A 24993-nucleotide genomic window follows, 5' to 3' on the forward strand; every position below is an offset into this window, starting at 1 on the left:
CGAGTGTGGGCCTTGATCTACTATAACTCCTTTGAAGAGGGGTGATTCTTTACAGCTGTGGCCATAAACTACATCTGCAGGGCTAGCTGATACCCTAGGACCAGCCTGGACAATCGGACACAGAGGAAAAGGAGTGTCAGAGGGTGCGGTAGTGAATAGGGCGAAAGGGAGGTGTCGGGCGGGCACAGGGTGTGATTCTCAGGGAAGAGCAGCGCAGATGGGGGGAGGTTTATTACCCATGCATAAGACAGAGAGCGGGGGTGACCACTGCCTGGGGGAGATGCTTGCGAGGGTGGGGAGCCATGCTAAGGATCGACAGCGTGCACAGAGTGGGTCTGGTCAAGGCATCTAAAATGGCTGCCGTGCACGACAAAAGTGTGGCATTTGAAAAAAGACAAGATGGCGCAGACAATGTTTTTCAACACTTCCTGATTTCCTTCGAATCTAACGTTAACAGACGTTGGGGCATATTACCAAAGTTAAGCGATATTTATCCCTAACGATGCTTAGCAACGATTTTTTTACCGTCAGAAATTATCGCAGATAAACCTTGCTATTATCAAGGTTTATCGCAAATACGATAAAAAACGACCGCAATGCATTAATATCGCTGAAAACTCAGCGATATTCATGCATTACCGAGCTAATGCTCTTAGCCATGTTATCCACCTCCCATTGGATAACATGGCTAAGAACTGCTCAGGGTAGGTGGTAGCTTTTGGAGATATTCGCGCTTATCTCGAATATTTCCAAAAGTTGATAATAGGAGATAGCGATGTTAGCGACTGTTTCCAGTCGCTAACATCTTGGCATGCCCACTTTGCATGTCATTAGTGATAAATATCACTCACATGCAAAGTGGGGCCCAAGATGGTCGCTATCTTCTACTAGCCGTCGCTAACTGGTGTTAGCAACAGCTAGGTAATACACATATAATTTTATCTCCGCGAAGCGGAGCGCTGTTACAGATATATATCTTGTTTTTGAACGTTAATTTCTCAAAATGCACTGAAGCACATATATTGAGACCTAGCAAAGGCACATCGGGCTACCAGTCCCTACAATTTTGCCAAGTTTCGTGCAAATCCATTCAGCTGTTCGATCCTACCGAGAGACAAGATGGCGGCCGCTACGGACTGTTTGGAATGTTTACAGACACCGGAGAGCCAATCAGCTTCGCTTCGCAAAGCTCCGTAACGCGAAAAGTACGCGAAGCGGTGCGCTGTTACAGATATATATCTTTTTTTGAACGTTAATTTCTCAAAATCCACTGGAGCACATATATTGAGATCTAGCAAAGGCACATCGGGCTACCAGTCCCTACAATTTTGCCAAGTTTCGTGCAAATCCATTCAGCTGTTCGATTATTGTTATTATTTTTTTTTTTTGCCCCGCGGGGCCCTTTTAAAACCTCCACATCAAACCTAAACGGTCAGGGAGGATCTACTATGCCCCCTTATGGTCATTTGCCCCTTCGGTTTGGCCTCCGCTTGTCTCTCGATCCTACCGAGAGACAAGATGGCGGCCGCTACGGACTGTTTGGAATGTTTACAGACGCCGGAGAACCAACCAGCTTCGCTTCACAAAGCTCCGTTGCGCGAAAAGTACGCGTCCTGGAGCGCTGCCCGGTCCGCTGTTACAGATATATATCTTTTTTTAAATGTTAATTTCTCAAAATTCACTGTAGCACATATATTGAGACCTACAAAAGGCACATCGGGCTACCAGTCCCTACATTTTTGCCAAGTTTCGTGCAAATCCATTCAGCCGTTCGGGCTAAAAGTGAGGCCAACCGCCCTACGGAAAACTCAATGTTAAAAACACGTTTTGGGACCCCCCTTTTTTCTTGGCCCCCCCTTGGCGAACCCCCCCCAAATTTTCAAGGGCTACTCAGAAACAAAATGTGCCATTTTCCTGAAAATTTCAGCCAATTCCGTCCACAAACGCCAAAGTTATTAGACATAGAATTTTCAAAAATCCCATAGAGAAAAAATCCTAACTATATATACCTACTGGCGACCGCCAGTAGGTAATATATTTTCCAACTCCCTTAAAAAAGGGAAAAAGTTCGCACTCACAAAAGGATTTTTTGGTCCCAGTCTTCCGTTTTATTCGTCAATATTTCAGCATTTCAAAATCACAAAACCAACGCGTTTCGCAACCCACCGGTCGCTTGTTCACGGTAAGCTTCAGAAAAAGTAACGAGTCCCTCTATATTTTCGAAGGATGAATGTGTTGATACTGCGTTTTGTTTAGGGATGGAGATATAATAACCTAATGTTTTGGGATATATAATACACCCCTGTATATACGAACGAATTAGGTGACTTCCCCTTTTCTTTGTTTAATTCAGCCCACTGGAGGGCACGATCATGTAACAATTTTTGCAACCTTTCATTTGCCTCTTAAAAATGTATAATGCTAAAAGGCCAGTAGATATACTTTGGGTTAAAACCTTTTTGTCATCCATGAAAATGTATTAATGACACAGATCGTTTTTCACATAAAATTGTAAATAATGGTTAAAAACTACATTTCCCATTACACTTCCTGTGTATCCACAGGAAGTGAGGTCATCAGCATGATGGGTGTGGCGTTTCCTTCGAAAATATAGAGGGACTCGTTACTTTTTCTGAAGCTTACCGTGAACAAGCGACCGGTGGGTTGCGAAACGCGTTGGTTTTGTGATTTTGAAATGCTGAAATATTGACGAATAAAACGGAAGACTGGGACCAAAAAATCCTTTTGTGAGTGCGAACTTTTTCCCTTTTTTAAGAGAGTTGGAAAATATAATTGAAGCAGGGCTCTGCTTAGCAGTTCGGCACCGGTGATGGGAGCGCCATGGGATTACAAATAACTTTGAGCCAAATCGTGCAATATATATATATATATATATTCACTGAAAAAACCATAGGTTAGAGACCATATATAGTTAGGAATTAGCATTTAAAAAACCTTATTTTACTCACACAAAACCATTGAAATTCCATATATAGTTAGTTGCACTAACTATATATCGCGCACCCGCAATCCACTGCTGATGATGTCACATATTACATCATTCATGACATGGTCAGTGACATCACTGATGACATCACTGATGACATCTCAAATGACATCACTGATGAGATCACTGATGACATCTCATTTGACATCAATGACCACATCACTGATGATATCATTCATGTGACAATACAATGCATCTCCTCACATTTTAATATAACCTCTGTTTCACCCAGTGTTAAATACAGAGTATAATTTTTGAAACCATTGACACACCAATACTAGTTACTACATACGTACTCACTGATTCCTACGTCTACACACACATTCACTCATTCACCCATACAATCATTCATACATACAATCACTCATCTTTACAACACTATCATATGCACTCATACACCTATACAGACACTCACACTCTGCCACTCATCCATGGAGTTACTCACACACCTAGTCAGTCCTGTAAAGAATCAATCACACTTCCATTTTCTTGTCTATACAGTTAAACATAGAGCACCTTACATTTTCAAACATATACTAACACATACTTACTTTCTTATACAATCATTGATACAAGTACACATTGATCTGCACAGAGTCACACACCTCCCAGCCAGCCACACACACACTCAGTCTCCCATACAAATACTTGGACAATCAATCAATAACCCATATAGTTAATCATATAGCTACTGATCAACACATGCAGCAGTTTACAGAACAACAGACATAATGATGCACAAATTAAGACAGTTTAGTCACTAACCCATGCACTCAGTGAGACACATTTAATCACTCACTCATACATTCAGTCATGCACCTACTAAATCCTTCGTCCAGACACTTATACATCTACTCATTCTTCAATATGTAAGACATATTTTAACTTTACAGAAACATACAGTCACTGGATGTTGTCATCAGTGATGTCATCAGTGATGTCATTTGAGATGTCATCAGTGATGTCATCAGTGATGTCACTGACCATGTCATGAATGATGTAATATGTGACATCATCAGCAGTGGATTGCGGCTGCGCGATATATAGTTAGTGCAACTAACTATATATGGAATTTCAATGGTTTTGTGTGAGTAAAATAAGGTTTTTTAAATGCTAATTCCTAACTATATATGGTCTCTAACCTATGGTTTTTTCAGTGAATTTTCAAGGTTTTGTAAATGCTAATTCCTAACTATATATGGTCTATAACCTATGGTTTTTTCAGTGAATTTCATTGGTTTTTTAAAAGCTAATATCTATAGCTGTAAAATATATTCTTTATTACGTGACGTATCACGTAGCCACGTGAGACGCCTCATGACGCGTCGCGACGTATCGGCTCTGCAGCGCAAACCAAACCCGTAACGTAAGCGCGCCGGAGCACGCTTACAGATAAATATATTTTTTTAACTTTAGTTTGTCAAAATCCACACGTGCACATATCTTGAAGCCTTGCAAAGGCACATCAAACAAACAGTCCCTACAATTTTGCCAAGTTTGCTGGAATTTTTTTTTATTGTTTCTCTTTGTTACGCTTACAGGGACGCTACCCGGTACGCGAACCGGACGCTCCAAAAACACAAGATGGCGGACTCCCGTTACACTGCCGGTTAGCTGCCCGGTTCGCGTACCAGGACGCGCCTCTACGGAGAAAAATCGCAAAAATTGAATTTTTTTTTTTTTGGCCCGCGGGGCACTTTAATATCCCCCTCATCAATCCTAGGGGGTCAGGAGGGGTCTACCTTGCCCCCTTTCCTTCACTTCCCCCTTCGTTTTTCACCACATCTTGTCTCTCGAACCTACTGAGAGACAAGATGGCGGCCGCTCCGGACTGTTTATAATGTTGACAGCCAATCAGCTTCTCCTCTGACTCCCATTACGCTGCCGGTTAGCTGCCCGGTTAGCTGCCCGGTGAGCTGCCCGGTTCGCGTACCGGGACGCGCCTCTACTGCGAAAAATCGCAAACAAATTTTTTTTTTTGCCCCGCGGGACTTTAATATCCCCCTCATCAATCCTAGGGGGTCTGGAGGGGTCTACCTTGCCCCCTTTCCTTCATTTCCCCCTTCGTTTTTCACCACATCTTGTCTCTCGATCCTACCGAGAGACAAGATGGCGGCCGCACCGGACTGTTTAGAATGTTGACAGACACCGGAGAGCCAATCAGCTTCGCTTCGCGAAGTTCCGTTACGCGTCAGGTACGCGAACCGGAGCGCTGCCCGGTCCGCTGTTACAGATATATATCTTTTTTTAAACGTTAATTTCTCAAAATCCACTGAAGCACATATATTGAGACCTACAAAAGGCACATCGGGCTACCAGTCCCTACAATTTTGCCAAGTTTCGTGCAAATCCATTCAGCCGTTCGGGCTAAAAGTGAGGCCAACCGCCCTATGGAAAACTCAATGTTAAAAACACGTTTTGGGACCCCCCTTTTTTCTCGGCCCCCCTTCACAAACCCCCCCCAAATTTTGAGGGGCTGCTCAGAAACAAAATGTTCCATTTTCCAGAAAATTTCAGCCAATTCCGTCCACAAACGCCAAAGTTATTAGACATAGAATTTTCAAAAATCCCATAGGGAAAAAATCCTAACTATATATACCTACTGGCGACCGCCAGTAGGTAATATATATATATATATATATATATATATATATATATATATATATCCTACTAGCAGTCACAGCAGGTAGTTAACATTTAGGACCTTGTTTCTATGCAAAAAGTTGTTGTTTTTTGCTAATATCTTTTGCTCCATTTATCACGTTTTCGCAAAATTTTCAAAACTAATGGCCCACTTACTTCATCTGCTGTGTTAAATGTTTTGGGTGATTGGTCGAGTGGGGGCCGAGAAAAAGTGGGGTCCCAAAACACTATTTCTCCATGCTAATTTCCATAGGAAACTGTTGATGCAGGTACAGCCCGAACTGCTGAACAGAATTACTCCACATTTGGCAGAAAGGTAGCTCTTGGCCAGAGTGCACTCTTTTTGTTAAATGGTGTAAATGCGTTCATTAGTTCTTCCCTGACCAACTATACCTGCAGTGGAGGTCCCACAGGGACTCCCAGGGCTCAAAAGATATTTTTTTTTAAAGAAAATTCAGCAGGAGTTGTGTTGGATCCGGCGAATTCGGTCAAATATTTGTTTTTTTAAACAAAGCGTGGCCTCCTGAGCTTCTTTTAATTAGGCCCCTTGGTGGGCCAGGTCCCGGGGGCAATGATCTAAATAGGCCACGCAGCTCCACGGACCGCCACCTCCCTGGGGCTATGTTCATTAATTGGGGGGGGCACGTGGGCCCCCGCAGCCCTGTGGACCGCTACCTCCCTAGGGCTTCTGCACCCCCACATGGCCCGGGACTGCCACCTCCCCAGGGCAACATTTTTAAATGTGGGAGCCACGCGGCCCCCCGCAGCTCTGGCGACCACCACCTCCCCAGGGTTACATTGAATAGATGGGTTGGGAGCTCCAGCCACCCCACGGAGCTCCTGGGACTGTCACCTCCCGGGCCCATATTACAAAATAAAGTGTGAGTGGGCACAAGATTTTTTTACGCTTCCCCAGATTTAAAGGATTTATAAATCCGAGGCAGCACCAAAAACTGACACCATGCAATAACAGGCATTAGAATGGCGCAACAAGGAGAAATATTTTTATTTCTCTTCGTTTTTGCTTTTTTAATGTGTTCTGCATTGTACCACGCACATAGATAAAGCAAAATGTACCTTCCTGCACATAAACAATCATTAAATAATGACGATTTGCTACTTCTAGTCTCACACATAGAAGGAACAAATCATCATTCTTTATTGTGCATGTGCAGGTAGGGACATCTTCCTGTACATAAACAATAATTCCCTGCAAAGCATAATGTAAGGGTGTCTGTGTTGGCGCTAGACTGTTATTTTTAGAACTAGCGCTAGAGAAAATACAGGGGAGTTCCGTATTGTAAATGCAGTGCATCCATGCAAATTGCAAATGGCAGAGCGCAACGCTACAACTTTTGCAACAAGTCCACCATTTCCTTGTAATTACAAGCTATTGGTCTTTATTAATGTAGTTACTTCAGTTTACTGCTTAAGCTGCTGAATTCGTAAGTTTGTGTTAGCTGTGGATATGTGGTGAGCAATGAACCAAAATTAAGACTTTGGGGTAGATTTTCAAACATTTCGTGCTGGGTTAGTGCAACCAGCACAAAATGCTTTAAACCAATGTATGCTTCAGCGCAAAACTTGTTTTGCATTGGAAAGTACCCTACAAGCACCACAAAGCAGCATCAAACGTTGTTTTTCCCTACTTAGCACCAAGTAGGTGTTACATGGGTGGTACATGGGTATCCCCATGCAACCACCCATGTCTTTTGATGGAAAACCCTATCCACAAACAAACGTAGACAGGGTTTAGTGCCAAAAGTTAACGCCATCTAAAAGGAGGCATTAAGAGGATTCTTTTTTTTATTTCTCCTTTCTTTTCCTACTTTGCATACGTGCTGCACTGCGCAGCACACATACAAAGTCAGAAAACGTTTAAAGTGTGTCTTTATAAAGGAAGGATACGATTCTAAATTCAGGCACGCACCATAACGCAATGGGCTAAGGTCTGTGCCAGGTGCACGGCAGATGAAATCAGCACCGGCACTAGGAAGAGGGAAGGAGAGAACTATATATCTCTGTAAATAAGTTTTTCTCCTGCTCCCTCCCATTCACAAAACACAGAACAACATTTTGTCTTCTGCAATGCGTTGCGTGACTTCTTTGATAATCTTCCCCTTATTGTATTAAGTTTATGTGCATGCATGGAAGAAAAAAATTATTTTTCCTTACATACTCCTACGTGTTCATGATAACATGACCACTTATACCTTAGTGTCATTTTAAACAAATTAAATTCACATGTAATTAAATTTGATCTTCTCTAGCTTTGGGAAGTATTACAAAGCTCTGAGTATTTCTATAGTTCTTATGTGACTGGCTCTACTGGTGAACTATTTTGGCTCATGTTTTCTTTCAATCAATCAATCAATCAATCAATCAGGACATTTATAAAGCGCGCTACCTAGCCGTGAGGGTCTCAAGGCGCTGGTGGGGGGGAGGGAGGGGGAGGGCTGCTACTGATCGAAGAGCCAGGTCTTGAGGAGTCTTTCTCTCTCAGAAGAAGGACTCCTTTATTCAGTGTAGAAGATGTGAAAGCAAATGTGAGCAGTGCAATACTTTTCATAACTGCCTTAGTAATTATAGTGCTTGTCCAGCTCTGCCAAGATTTTAGGCGCCCTTTGAGAACACAGATTTCGGGAAACATGTGTACCCCAGCGACTCAGGGTTTCAAGGTGCAGACACACTTCTCTCTTTATGGTGGAGTTTAAGCAGCTAATACAGATATTAAAATTCAGTAATGAAACAATGCAAACAGAAAAGAGATTTTTAGAGATATAAACAACCATAGGCTCGTTACAGAATCAACCGCTCAGGTAAGAAACACAAAAATAAAATACATGAAAAAGAACAGACAGAAATAGTGCAAAGTTTAAAGATGCAAGAGAACCCCAGACAACACATTCCAACCAAAAGGCCAACTCATTCTGTCACGCCAAAGTTAATATAGGATAAACTTGGCTCCGCTCCCTCAGAGGTGTGTCTTCTAAATCACTGTTGCCAAGTCCTCTGGCACGTGTACAATTGAAACTTCTATAATTTTGGAAGTAACCAGAGGCGTCAAGCTACTTGTGTTCTGGGGCCTTTGAGGTCACTCCCACTGCTTCTGTTTATGATATGAAATGCATATTCTTGCCAAAATGTATTTCCTCTATTGTCTGAAAGACGTTGGAAAGATGGCACTAAAACAGAGATTTTATAACTGATTAGCGTAAATCATTATTATTTTATTCATTTAAAACACCGGAAGCGTATTACTTCTTCTGCACCTGGCTCTATGTGTAACTCCCAGCATGTGTTGTTTCATCTCGAGCAAAGGCCTATGGCCTACTGTGTATTTTCCATTGGAGGCAGCTTACACCTAAGACATGGCTATTTGCTGTCTGACCCTGAACACTATCAATCTATGCATTCAAACAGCCACACACGCACCGCACGCACACATACCCACGCACACACACGCTTTTGCGCACACACGCACGTTAAAGGGATGTTTTAGTTAGTGGAAAATGTTTGTCAAAACACACCTTTTAAACTAACAAAATCACTGAAATTCACTAGCTGTAGCTACCTTAAGTAACTTTAGTTGGTGCCCTAAAGTAACTCTAACTTGTGGCCCTGCCCTACACAATGTTGTCATCAATGGTGTCATTTCACATGTTGCAGTGATGTTATCAGTGATGTAAAATAACATGTAGTGACTGATGTACTATATGAGGTCATTAGCAGTGCATAGCAAGGGCACCATTTATGGTTACTTTAGGTCACAAGCTATGGTTACTTGAGATGACTATAACTGGTGAATTTCAGTGGCTTCGTTAGTGCAAGATGGTACGTTTTAACTGACATTGTTACCTGACCATAACATCCCTATATTCATTGGATTTCATCATGTTAAAAGGAGGTGCACAGGCACTTCACCACTAGATAAAAGGTATTAAGTGCACAGAGTTCTACAGCCAGCTGAAAGAGTTGAGGTAAAAATCTGGGGTAGCATCACCCAAAAGATGCAGAAGCTAATTTCTGGGGGTGGGCGAAATGCGTGGAGTTACAGAATAACTTAGCGAGATTCCACTTAATACGTCAACAGCAGCCGCGGTCGGCAGTAGGAGTTCCTGCAGGGTGGTGTCGTGGCGAGGGGGAGGGTCAGGGTGGGGGGTAGTAATGTATGGATTACGGAGTTTAACAGGTAAGTAAACATATAAATAAATAAAATGAATTTCGTTATGGGCACTGCATCACCAAATGCGGTGCAGTGCACGCAATGAACTTTGTTTTATTTATTTATATGTTTACTTACCGGATGTATGACGTTACAACGCGAAATATTACAACGCACTCCGTTACAACGCATTTTTTACAACGCAGGATCTATTACATCGCATGCCTTTACAACGCATGACATTACATAGCAGATGCTATTACAATGTAAGTATAGGTAAGTATATTATTTTTTTTTTAAATGTAAGTAATTTAAATTTAATTAATTAAATAAATTAAATTATTTTTAAATAATTATTTAGTACATATATTACTTTAAGTTTATTTTTAAAAGAATTTTTAATAATAAAGAATTATTTTTAATAAATAATAAAATTATTAAAATAATTTTTTTTAATTGAAATAAAAGATTGTATTTTAAAACTAAACCCTAAAAAAAACCTGTACCCCAAAACCCAAACCCAGCCCTGAAACCTAAAAATACCCTTGTACCCCAAAACCCAAACCCAGCCCTGAAACCTAAAAATACCCCTGTACCCCAAAACCCAAACATAGTCCTGAAATCTAAAAATACCCCTGTACCCCAAAACCCAAACCCAACCCTGAAACCTAAAAATACCCCTGAACCCCAAAACCCAAACCCAACCCTGAAACCTAAAAATACCCCTGTACCCCAAAACCCAAACCCAACCCTGAAACCTAAATATACCCCTGTACCCCAAAACCCAAACCCAACCCTGAAACCTAAAAATACCCCTGTTCCCCAAAACCCAAACCCAGCTCTGAAACCTAAAAATACCCTTGTACCCCAAAACCCAAACCCAGCCCTGAAACCTAAAAATACCCCTGTACCCCAAAACCCAAACCCAACCCTGAAACCTAAAAATACCCCTGTACCCCAAAACCCAAACCCAACCCTGAAACCTAAAAATACCCCTGTACCCCAAAACCCAAACCCAATATAAAAAAACATAAATTAATATATTTATTTATTTTTAATGTTAAATAAAATAATTAAATAATGTTAAATAAAATATAAAATAAAATTATATACTTACTTATACTTACGTTGTAATGGCATGCGTTGTAATAGCATCTGCTATGTAATGTCATGCGTTGTAAAGGCATGCGATGTAATGGATCCAGCGTTGTAAAAGTTGCGTTGTAATAGAAGTGCGTTGTAAAAGTTGCGATGTAACGGCTGTTTCCCTTACTTACCTGTTAAACTCTGTAATCCATACATTACTACTCCCCACCCTGCCCCTCCCCCTCCCCACGTCACCGCCCTACTGGAACTCCTACTGCCGACCGCGGCTGGTCAACAGTTGGAACATATGCAGCTTGCGCTCCTCGCGCTGAAATGTAGTGCCGTCAGTGCAAACAGCACTGAAAATCAGTGCGAATGGCATCATGGGTTGTGCAAGAGAATGCAAGCATTCGAGTTGATTTTGCTGCTGCTCGAGTTGAAAGTCGACTAGAGCATTAGCAAAATCTACTCGAATTACATTCCTCTGAACATGACAGCTAGCAAACGCCAGCGAGCACCAGCGTTAGTTAAAATCATGCTAGGGGACGCCAAATCTTGCGTGCCAGCTCTAATACTTGGAGCCTCACAGTATAATAATCCTGCCAGGCGGCAGCTGGTGGAATTTGGCCAGAACTCTGCGTTAAAGAGTAATCAGAGTGGTCAAAATTAAGCCAATTCAGTGGGCGGGACAGAATATTTTGCCCACCCACACTAATTTCCTACAAGGTTGGATGCAATGTGACAAAAACAAATATTTAAAGCATCCTGTGTAGTAAAATATGCTCCATATTTTTAAGTGCATTTGTGCCGAATTAACAGATTCTTTTAATTTGCATACCATTAGCAAATTCTCAGGCAACTATAAACACTAGCATTTCTAAAAATCTGAAGAGCAAATCATTGAACGCGAAGTTGTGAAACAGGATCACTGAAAGAGAAGTCCGGAAAATGCATTCTGTTTCAAATTTGCAATAAAGATCAAATGTTACAACAATCAGATGTCTGAAACAGCAACAGAAAAAGTGTGGTGTGCCTTTTTTTAGGTATGCCCACCACAAGCCTACAAAATGACGCATGTATTATTTTACATTTTCTAATCCCTGTTTGATTGGTAAAAAACAAAAAGCATTTTTTTCAAGTGTGAGTGGTGAGAAGCAGCACGGAGGATGCTGTGGGAGGAAGCAACACTGAGGAGTGGGAGGAGAAACACAGAGGGCACAGGTGAGGAGAAGCAACTTGGAGGGTGGAGACAGAAGGAACAGAGGGTAAAGGAATGGAGGGCAAAGGGAAGGACCTACGCGTGAGAGAGAACAATGTGTACTGGGTGGGGGAGAGCCAAGAAGGCAAGTTGAGGAGGAGAAGCACAGGTGGGCGAGTGTAACATGGAGAGGGGTGAAACACACAGTTGACAGGGAGCAGCACAGTGTGGTGGAAGGGAAGTACATGAGAAAGACAGCTGGAAAACATATGCACTCTCATGCAGTGCTTAGCCCAAAAGTAGTTTCTGGATAGTAAGCAGTGGAGGACACACGTAATGAAGCTATTCTCTAGGGGAGGAAAAACACAAGAAGAGGAAGGAAAGCCCACACAAGCCATAGAATAAAAATAAAGCAAAATCAGGGCAATCAGATTGACAATGAAGCTAACCACGGGTAAGCAATGGGCAGGCTCTTAGCCCATTGTAAGCAGACAAAAGATTTTTTCACGAATAGACAGCGTGCAATGTCTGGAACACAAGAACCAAAATGCAATCTTCATGTACCTACAACAATAGATCTTAAAAAGCCTACTTCTCAACAAATTTCGGTTTAGCTTCAGATTATGTTGACACAGCAAGGCAGAGACAATCTAAGCTTTGGCACATGAACTGTTAATTTCAGACAAATGTGATTCTTAATGATCCTTCTACTTGACCATCAAAACCGATCAGCTTTAATAGGTTTAACTAAAACCAGACATTCCTAGCACTACTTTTCCTTTTTGAGCCTCCAAAGTGCTACTTCTGTATTGCTGTATCTTCTAGTGACCTGCAAACTGTGATTAAAAACATTGCTACCCCTCAAAACCTTTTTTAATGTTATCCAAGTATGGATATCAAGCAATGACTTTAAGTTAAATACTTATCGCCAAATACATGAGACAGTCCTGATACTGCTTAAACATGATCACATGAGTGAACATCTCATTTTATTTCAAAAGTGAAATCAAATAGATGCACCAATAATTCTGACAGCTTGTTCAAAATCTGTCACAACAAAACACACAGAAAATATTATTGCAGCCATAACTCAAATTCAGACTCAAGGATACTTCCTAAGCCAGGCTTCAAAAATACCACCCAAACATAAACCCTTTATTTCCTGCACAGAACCAATAGCCTATTGGAAGTCATAACTGCACTCTTACCCCACTTGCTGTGCATTGCTTATGAAATGCACATGGGAGTATGAACATATTATTTGAACTTGTGTTAAGCTATGCTGATTGTCCCTCCAAGCAGGCACCAGTTTCAATGTTTGTTGGTTCACCTACAAAACAGTAACAATAGTGCCCTAATCTATTTGGCAAACCAGTGGCTGGCTCCAGGGGTGAACCCAGTGACATGAGCATAGGTGTTGCTGTAAGAAAAGACTTAATGATAGAGCTTGCTTAGCCTCATGAGCCTCCACGATTGCTGTTTGTTGGGTCAGTCTCCCTCCCCTCGATGCGGAGCTGCGTCGAGGGGAGGGAGACTGACCCAACAAACAGCAATCGTTGCATAGTAGCCCGATTCAACCCCCAAAATGCAAGGAGGCTCATGAGGCTTATCAAGCTCTTTCATTAAGTCTTTTCTTTCAGCAACGCCTATTGGGCCAAAGACTACGAAAAATGTTGTGAATTAGGTACAAATATACCCTTAAGTTCACTTTTCTGTATAATACACTTTTTTAACATATGTGAGTAAGGTGGGGATTTGTGCAACCCCGTCCTGAACAAGGAGTTTTAGACTCCGAAACATTTTGACGCACAAGCGAGGTTAATGTACATCACTATACATTGGTAACCTCACATCACACCCTTTTAACAATACCAGCCCGGGGGCATATTAAAAAAAAATTCTACCCCACGAGCCAGGTATTTTTAAATCATCACCTATCACATTCCAAACCCCAACACTCACTGACAAACCACTACCCTACACACACCACACATAGTCTGTGTATAAGTGCTCCCGCGTAGTTGTAGGTAGTAGCACGCTGCATCCCGTAGAGGGGTGCGAAGACCCCAATGATGAGGCATGACACCAAGGATCCTTTTGGTGTGTGAGGGGTATTTTAAAAACACTAAGTGCTCCCCACCATTGTAGGGACCACGGTCACTCTTCAGTGGATTCTAGATTGCTAGATCTATAGCCAAACTCCTCTGCTTAGTTGCTAACCTCAAAATCACATTTAACTTTTGTCTAGTGTCATCATTCATCGCAGATTTAAAATCGAAACCGAAATCAGAGATGGACACTCCATTTTACCTTGAGAGTAAATTGTGCATGCTTTCCTCAGCTCCTGTGGCCTGGTCCACTAATTAGCGACATTATAAATATAGTTTGCACATAATCGAGAGATACAACCAAAAGGAGTATTAAGCATAGTTATAATATAGGCCATAAACAACAACACAATTCAATCCTCTGCTTGTGCATATTCTTTTTATTCATGCTTTTTCTGCACACAGAAGCAGAAAACACACAGCCAATGTGTTTTGCCAGTACAAGGCTATTTCAGGGTCAGAAGAGTATGTTGGTAGTGGTCACTAATATGAGTCTAAAGGGTCACAATTGAACAATCCAAATATCCAAAACATATCTGACAAAATAGACATGTAGTTCATGTAGCCAATCTGGTTTCAAACCTTAGAGAAAAGTGATTAAGCCGTGTTCAGCTTAACTTGGCTGCAGGTTACTTTACTCTTGAATGATCTGAGCAATTCCAGTCTTGTGGTTTATACGATCACACCTAGATATATGGTTGTGATGTGTTTTTGTCAGATTCCTGTCTTGAAAATTTGAAACAAGATTGGCTACATGAACAACACATCTCTTTTGTCAGATATGTTTTGGATATTTGGATTGTTCAATTGTGACCCATTAGACTTATATTGGTAACCACTGCCAACATACTCTTCCGACCCTGAAGAAGCCGTGTACTAGCGAAACTCGTTCACTGCATGTTTTCTGCTCATATGTGAAGAAAAAGCACAATAACAAGAATACACACAAGCAGAGGATTGAATTGTGTTGATATTTTTGGCCTATATTGTAACTATGCTTAATGCTCCACTTGGTTGCCTCTCGATTATGTGCAAACGTTTCTAGTGTACGACTGAATGGTGGCTAGTCGTTAGCGGTGGGTAATTTGTGGGTTTAACAAACACAGTGATTACATCCGGTGGTGCAGCACAGGGTTACCTGGATACCAAAATCAGTTTTGAATATAAATATGGTCTCTAAGGACCAGATGTATGAACACTTCATTTTGCAATTCCCATATTTACGATATTTTGAGATTTGCAATTAGGTAATCACAAAATGATATTACTGTACATTTATGTGTCCTGGATAGTGACTCGCACATCATGCGAGGCACAAATAGGAGTTTTGCAATTAGCAATTTCCAAATTAGCCAATGGAGTTGCAAAATGCAATTCCCTAATAGTGAATACAATCGCAATTTGCACACGCTGACTCAAGTTCATAAAAGTACTTCCTGGGTCAGCGGAATGACCCCAAACCAGGAAAGTACTCATAATTGCCATCTTGTGCAGCCTACTGAGAGGAGGTGGTGTGGAACGCTGCTGATAGTGAGAGTCTAGAGGCAAGGAGGACACAACTCGTACTAAAAATTGGCAAAACCAGGATGCAGAGAAAGAGTCTGGGGGGGAGAACACTTAAATATACTAGAAAGAAGATAAAAATCCTCACTGAGGAATGCTGTGATAATCATGAACAGCTTTTTGGCAGTGCCTTAGTAATGGTCCCTGAGGCCCAAAAAAGGAAACTCTGACTGGACATGCAGGACCAAATCAACACTGTTCGAGTGATGCAGAAGCCAATGGATAAAATCTAGAAACATTGGTTTGACCTCATGTAAAGGACGAAGGAAAAGGTGGTCACTCGCCTGGCAGAGAGTTGTGCCACAGGATGGGGACCTTCCAGAGTACAACCACCCACAGCCATAGAAATTCTAGTGGAAGGCACCCTTGGGCCAGAGACAGTTGGCTGATTTGGGCACATGGACAACTCACCAGAATGACTTAACACGTCCACTGCAGCACGTCCACTGTACTCTTAAAATTGTGATATGTATACATACACATGTAATAGATAGCATTCACTACAGCCACATAATTGCACATTGTGTATTGTTTTCTACATGTAATGTGTTGTAACAACAAATAAATGTCATGCAGATACAAATTAAACACAAAAGTAATTATATCTTTTTTCTGCACCACTGACACCGCTGCACAGCACACAGAAGGGGCTGAGTCACAGGAAGGTGATGCTACTCATATGGATGAAGAAGACAATCAACATGACACATACTGTGGATTCCCACCATCACATGGGCATACCAGTTGCACAGTTTGTACACCGCAACCTGTATCAGGAGAGGTCATTGCTGCCCAAGCACAGACAAGCATAGACACAGCTCCCGTCATGAGACCACAGCAGCAGAGCCTTCTGGGACATGGTCATCCACAACGTAGGCCAAGACCTGTTTTACAACCAATCCCATCCAGTCCACAAGGAGTCGACAACACACAGGCGTTTGGAGGTATTGAGTACTCGATGTTACAGGTTGAACTCCTGTAACAAAAACAGATAAAAACCATGAACAAGAGCTTGCAGACCATGCAACAATCAATGTCCTTTGGATTGTCTAATGTGTCCAGACAGTTGGCTGAAAATCAGCAAAATATGGACAGCAGGATGGACAGCATGACAGTTGCAGTAGAACAGTTGTGTGTCCTACTAGCCAACACTCGCACAAACCAAAAGCACCGGGAGAGACATTTTGCTAACAAAAAGGACACACAAGGCCGGTCAATTGGCAGATTGGCACATGCCATGACTACCCTTTCCAGGAGGACTATTTATGTCCAAATAGAAATGAGTAACTTCAGTGGCGATGTAGCAAGGGGTTTGCAAGTCATAACAACAGCAATTGAAGCAATGCAACCCAACAGCATTGCAGGTGACTCAGCTGGTGACAGTCAGGGGAACGAGGACAGCTCTGGCGGTGATGCACCGTTACATCGCAACTTTTACAACGGGAGTCTATTACAACGGAACTTTTACAACGCAGGATCCATTACATCGGATGCCATTACAACGCATGGCATTACATAGCAGATGCTATAACAACGCATGGCATTACATCGTAAGTATTGGTAAGTATTTAATTTTTATTTATTACATTTAATTAATATTAATTATAATTAAAGGGTTTGGGTTTTGGGGTAGAGGGGTGTTTTTAGGTTTCAGGGCAGGGTTTGGGTTTTGGGGTACAGGGGTGTTTTTAGGTTTTAGGGTAGGGTTTGGGTTTTGGGGTACAGGGGTGTTTTTAGGTTTCAGGGCAGGGTTTGGGTTTTGGGGTACAGGGGTGTTTTTAGGTTTTAGGGTAGGGTTTGGGTTTTGGGGTACAGGGGTGTTTTTAGGTTTTAGGGCAGGGTTTGGGTTTTGGGGTACAGGGGTGTTTTTAGGTTTTAGGGCAGGGTTTGGGTTTTGGGGTACAGGGGTGTTTTTAGGTTTCAGGGCAGGGTTTGGGTTTTGGGGTACAGGGGTGTTTTTAGGTTTCAGGGCAGGGTTTGGGTTTTGGGGTACAGGGGTATTTTTAGGTTTTAGGGTTGGGTTTGGGTTTTGGGGTACAGGGGTGTTTTAGGGTTCAGGGTTGGGTTTGTGCTTAGGGCTAATTAAATTATATTTACCATTTATAAATTAATTAAAATATATTTATTAAATTAAATTAATTATATTATATTAATTACATTTTTTAATTAAATTAATTAAATTAAATACATTATTTTAATTAATTTAATTTAATTACAATTTTAAAAATATTTAAATTAAATTAATTTCATTATATTAATTAATTAAAATTAATTACAATTTTTATTAAAATTAAATTAAATAAATAGATTTAAATCTATTAAATTAAATTAATTACTATTTTAAAATGTATTTTAATTAAATTAATTAAATTAAATTAATTAAATTAACTTAATTACATTTTTTTTAAAAAGGTATACTTACCTATACTTACGATGTAATGCCATGCGTTGTAATAGCATCTGCTATGTAATGCCATACGTTGTAATGGCATCCGATGTAATGGATCCTGCGTTGTAAAAATTCCGATGTAACGGAATGCGTTGTAAAAAACCGCGTTGTAGTGACACCAATCCGCTCTGGCATAAGTAGTGTGCCAACTACCAATACCACAACCCAAAGACGCAGGAGCCTGACACATGCAGCCTTACATAGGCAAATTACATGATCAGGCCACAGGGACAGAAAGCATGAACATTTCTGGCGGATTAACCAGCATTGCATACTTTGTAAAATCTTTGTTGGCTAATGAAGTAATTAATATATATGCCGGCCATTAAAGAAATTTGATTTCAAGGAGCATCAAATGTCTCTTGTTTGTCCACATGATTAAATACATTACAACTGTAGACCTATATTCCAAAATAATTTTTTGCAATGTGGTGCCGTCTTCCCTCCACTGATCACCTTTCCTCTGCTCGCTGCTGTATTAGAGGTGTAATATCGTCATCTTCAGACTCAGAGTCTGACACTGTGATGTGCAGTCCTCTCCTGATGGTAATTTTGTGCAGCATTGTACAGGCTACTATAATTTTGCATGATGTTTCTGGTGCGTACTCTAGAGGGGCTGCTCCTCCGCAATGGCGGAGGAGCGTCGCCCCACTGCCTGGCTCAGAGCCAGTAAATGAAAAATAAAACAATTTCATAATTTTATTTTTCGTTTTCTGGCTCTGAGCTAGCTTGCGCAGGGCGGGGCGGGGCATGAAATTAAATGAAACTTGTTACTTATAGAGAGCACAGCTACTCAAACTAGAGTGTCTCAGCGCTGTAAGACCTCAAGACAGGCACTGACAGTATAACTGATTATAGGCTAGGCTCATATACTATTGCAGGAATAACCATGTTTTCAGTTGCTTCTTAAAGAGCAGATCCTGAACCAGTCTCAGTGCTAATGACAGGCCGTTCCAAAGCCAAGCGCTTGCACCTGAAAGGAGCAGCCACCAATACGGATGCGGGAAGATTTGGGGGTGAGCACCTGTTGCTGTGATAAAGACCTCAAAGATCGGTACGGAATGTAATACTGGATTCTTTTCTTGATGTAAAAGGTACCCGTCCCATGGAGAGCTTTAAAGGCCACAACTAATGCTTTAAAGTGGATCCCCTTATGGATTGGTAACTAATGAAGGGATTTCAGGTGGTGGGACCTCTGTGGTCTGGGGCCTAGAAAGAGTATCACCCTAGCCGCCGCGTTCTGGACCACCTAGAGGTGTGTCAATGAATATTCCCGGAGACCCAGGTACAGAATGTTCACATAGTCCAGCCTTGATACTATCAAGGCCTGGGCCACCGTTTTCCTATGTGCAACTGGAAGTGGGGGGAGAAACTAGTTTAGCATTTTTAGCAGGCAGAAACAGGACCCAGCTACTGCTTGAATCTGGGCCTTCATAGATAGGTTGTCATTCAGCTTAACCCCCAGGTTCTTAACCGTCTTGACCGAAGTTGTAGGAGCGGACATGTCCGAGGGCCACCAGTTGCTCCAAACATCACAAGGAGGAGGACAAAGAAAATGTTCTCCGATTTCTCAGAGTTAAACTTAAGTTGGTTCAGTTGTACCCAGGAGAACACTTCTGATAGGCAGGTGATAATCACATCCCCTCTAAAATAAGCACCCTTCTCACAGGTGAAGAGCAGCTGCGTATCATCCGCGTATGATACTCAGCCAAATGCGCAAGGGAAACCATGTACAGATTAAAAAGTGTTGGGCTCAAAATCGAGCCCTGCGGAACCCCAGCCTTCATGGGGGTAGTGGGGGCAGCAAAGGGTGGGGACCAGATTGTTTGCTGATAATCGTTCACAAAGGAGGAAAACCACTTGAGGACCGTGCCACCAAGACCGCACTCCTGAAGTCGCTGCAGGAGCCGGTCATGGTGCACGGTATCAGCAGTTAAGTCCAATAATATCAGTACAGCCTTACCTCCTCTGTCTAAAGTCCCTTAGATAACATCCGAGTCTTCCAGTAGCGCTGTTTCAGTGCTAAATTTGCTCTGAAGCCTGACTGGCTCTTGTTAAGCACCAAGATTTGCTTCCACATATTCAGTGGCAACAAGGTTCACATATTTTTCCAATACTTTGGAAAAAAGGGAAGCAAGGATATAGGCCTATAGTTTGAGGCATGTTTCTGGAACATACCCGTTCCGCAGTGAAGTGTTGAGGATCAGATTCACCGCTGGGTTAATAGTCTCCGCTACGGAGGCCAATATTTTTGCTGGGCACTGATCAGATAGTGAGCCTGATTTGAGGGATCTCATGATTTCCAAAGATTTTTCCATGGGGATGTGAGGAAATTGAATGAGTGGCGGTCACTTTGCGGAAGTGGGAAAGGACAGAGGCTCCAAACACCCTCCCTTAGCCCGGGGCTGCTCTGGAAAAGCGTCCTGAATGTTTTTAATTTTTTCGTAGAAGTAAAAGGCCAAGTGGCTAGTTCATGCAGTGGTGGTGGTAAATAGGCTGATGACAGCAGTAGGAAATGTGAACTCTTTCACTATTTTAAAAATGTCTTTATTTTTGTTTTCTGCCTACTCAATTTTGGTGAAGAAGAGTTTCTTCTCCTCACACATTTTATTGTAATCAGCCTTCAGCGCCTGTTTGTAAATTATGTTGTAATTAAAATTAAAGTACTTCCACCACGCCCTCTCCAACCGGTGGCAGGCACTCCTACTTTTCCTGAGGGCCTCTGTCAACCAGGGAGCCGAGGCTCAAGCAGATTTATCTGAGCGGGAGATGGGGGGGTGCAATATCCTCTGCACTGAGCTGTAGCCAGTTCTCGAGACAGTCTGCATCATTCTCAGGATTGCCACTGAAAGGGATCGGATGATTACTAAGGGCAGCGCTCAGAGCATCTGACGTGATAAGGTCTAAAACTACTGTGGCGGGGTTCCCATAGGATTCGGGGCAATTGGGTCCTTTATTAACTTTCAAACCAAAGAGGAGATGATCAGACCATACAAGGCGAAGGGGTACGGCTGTTTCTATTGTTTCATTAGAAAAGATCTGGTCCAGAATACGTCCCTTCTCATGAGTGGGAAGATGGACGTAAGGGATCAATTTAAAGATCTCCAATGATTCTCGTAGTCTGATGGACTCCTGCTCAGCTGGTTTGTTCATATGGATGTTAAAATCTCCCAGCACCATACAGTGTTTGTATTTGGTGATCAAAGGAGAAACTAGGTTGCTAACAGACTCGAGGAAGGTACTATCTGGGACAGGGGCTCTATACATTAGAATCCCTGCAAAATATTGATGTGCGGATACCCCAACATGGAAACCAAGAATTTCGACTCCTGCTACCTCTTCAGTAGGTACTGTTCTACAAGAGAATTTTTTTTTTTAATTATAGCAACCCCTCCACCTATGCCCGCAATCCAGTCTTTCTAATGATCTGGTAGCCGAGCGGGATGGCGCTGGCAATAGTAGGATTCGAACCTTCACTAAGCCACTTCTCTGTTAAGAACAATAGATCCGGGCTTGAGTCTAAAAGTAGGTAGTGGATATATAGGTCATGGTTTTTATAACGATCGAGTGTTAAGGAAAATGACCCGTAACTGGTTGTCCTTCCAACGGGGAGGAGGAGTGCTATGTGCACTCCTTAAGTGCACATGTGTGTTTGGCTGGCTGTTTCAGAACGACTAAAACACACATGCGCACCTACGTTTCTCCAGCCCGGTTGCATTGAGCAGCCGGGCTGGAGAAACCCCCACAGACTCCCTGGTCTGAGCAGGGTGTTTTCCTGCCTCAGACCAATCCCGGCGTTGCTCTCACATGAGAGCAGCATGGGATTGCAGGGAGTCTGTGATGTGCCCCCAGTGGTTTCTGGGACCAGGAAGCATGAGGCCAAGCATGGCGTGGGAGGCGGGCAGCAGCTCCAGGTAAGTTTTTTTATTATAACCCCCCCACACGCACACCCTCCCCCGCACTCCCCCCACCTCCCCCTAACCTCTTTATCATGGCAGCTGCCACTGATACTCTAGATCTCCACTCTTGTGTTAGCACTGAAATCTGTTTTTTAGCAGTCCAAATGTCTCCTTAATTATCCCTCTGGTACATTTATGTGCACTTCTGTAGAGCTGCTCAATGGGGTTATTTGGTGAAAAATATGGTTTCATTATCTAGGGTTGTAAAGCATATGCACTGTCTCCTGTGGAAGACATGCACATGAGTGCCTGGCCACAACATAAATGACACAATACTGTTCAAACATTTCAGTATGCTGTATTGTCTAATAGATATCCGTAATCAAAATCCCGAGGTTATAGCTGTCAGGAGATGCCACTGTGCCTGAACATGAAGGAATCATGGGTGCTTTCGGGGTGCTGGAATATAATGGCAGCGATGATGTGGTATGCGTTACACACTACTTGTATGTTAAGGGAATGTGTCTTTTTGCGGTTTCAGTGAATATATTTCAGGTGTGATGGTAGACACATGGCACATGCGTTCCATCTGCACACCCTAGTACATGGGAAAAATTGACAATCCTACAAAAATCCACATGACTCAGATTTCAGTGGCATTTCTGGGTGGAAAGATGTATTGCTTGATATATATTAACATGGCATCAAGGAAAGTACGAAAAAAATTGACAATGCCCTCTGACACACACCACCTGCAACAGCAATGATACCCAGGTAACTGCCAGATGCTAACAGGTGTAGTGAGCACATCACCTTTTCATGTGTGGGAATGGTATGGCTGCGCATTGTGTTGCTCTCAAGGTGTAGTCTCAGGTAATCAGATCTAAAATTACATTATTACTCAGCCTGTATTTATCATAAATGTCCACCTCTGTCTGGTTGAAGATGGTCACTCTGACTCTGTAAATCTTCTCCTGTCTCTTCCTCCTTGGCTAAGCCAAAACTTGCATTCTTCTTGCTATAATGTACAATGCCGCTACTTCGGAAACACCCTGATGCATTTTGGGCCTTTATTTATAGGTTACAGTCAGTTACCTCCTGTTATGACTTGATGCTAATTTACACATGGTAATTTGTGACTGACTCCCCATTTGCAAATTGGGACTTATTGAACATACAATTTGTGACTCACTGTTTAGTATTTGCTAATAGCGAGTCGCAATATTCAGCCGCAACATTCAGGGAATCGCAATACTTTCGCTTTGCTATTTCCTGCTTGTGAATGGGCTTCAGACATACTGTTTCAGCAAAATCGCAGTCGCAAAGCACTTAGCGACCAATTAGCGACTTGCTAACGCTATGTACATCTGGCCCTAAATTACTTAAGTAAGAGTAGGCAAGACAATAAAGGTTTCCCTTGGACTGGCTAAGGTCCTTGCTGCATTGGATCAGTTAACTATAGCAACAAAACAATCACATGCAGTGTATCAGAGGGTTCCTCACATTTTCTGGTCCGATTCAAGAGGAACATGGGTCATTTAATTGAGAGCATTTCTTCCTTTCTTTATGTGGATAAGAGCCACATCTACCTCCATCTGGATGGGGATTCCGAGAGTTATGTTACAAAGGAAACAATATTCAGAACCATGTTTGCCGAGGTTGAACTGCTGCTACTATCACCTCCTGCATTAGTCCTCAAAATGGCTGCCTTGTGCCAAGCACACCGTTGCGAATGAGTGTGTGCTAGCTTAAGTTTTATACTGAAGACATACCCTTCCAGAACAAATTCCTAGGGGTACACAATCTCAGAATGTTCCCACACATTGGATGTGTACAGGTCACTGAAGCACACTTGCAATGTATATCTTATTTTGAACAATAAACACATTTTCCTGCTTACATCAAGTGTTTTGACACATTGTTTGGTCTGGCTATCCTAGTAAATCAGGCATTCCAGACAACCCTATAGGTAACACTCCCTTGACACAAAGCAGAACAAATAATGTATTGTGCATTAAAAGGTGCACCTTCCCAGTGCAAACCACCTTTTACTCTGGATAATATACTGCATGCAATACTTTGCGCAATACTGCATCACATTGCCTCGCAGCCGTGAGGAGGAGAACTTGATTCCCGACGAGAAGTGGAGAAAGGCTTCCCTGTGTCCCGTGAGGAGTCTAACTGGGGACCTGCTTTTGCTTTTTGGGAACCACTGACATTGCCAACTACTGCCCAGAGGGTGCGGGACTGCGAGTCCCAGCAGGCGGAGCGCGCACCATCAGGCGCACCTGCGACTCTTCCCGCCCCTCCCCCCTGCATATAGGAGCGCTTATATCCGCGCACGCAGGACGTGCGCGGGTTTGAGCACGGGGCAAAGCCCGGGCCAAAGGCGGGCTCGTTTGTGCGTTCTTGACCGGTCTGGACCGGTCCGGGCCACCCCCCTTACTCCGGATATTGAATTATTACTCGCTAACATCGTAAATCATGGCTGGACGTCAAACCAGGAGTAAGTCATCGTTGACAGCTGGAGGATCTACAGTAGGAGGTATGGAGAAATTTATTGACACCGAAATTACTGTTCTGGAGAAACGTTTGTCCCAGGAAATATCGGCACTGAAAAGATCTTCCCTGGGAACCATTGCTCATGCTAAAACGCCTGAGAGGCCTCTAGATACTGTTACTGCTGTTTCCTGTGTGGCAGGTCAAACTATTATTCCCGAGGGGGATGAACAAGCTACACAGGATGTGGACATTTTAGTTAACGAGATATTGCCTGAAGTTAACCTTATACTCGATAACCATGTATCTAATACACCTGTTTCTGATGTTACTATTAATAATACACTGTCACAGGGGGTTAGAGAAGGAGCTATCT

The sequence above is a fragment of the Lissotriton helveticus genome, chromosome 9 (genome assembly GCF_964261635.1).
Source record: "Lissotriton helveticus chromosome 9, aLisHel1.1, whole genome shotgun sequence".
Classification (NCBI taxonomy): domain Eukaryota; kingdom Metazoa; phylum Chordata; class Amphibia; order Caudata; family Salamandridae; genus Lissotriton; species Lissotriton helveticus.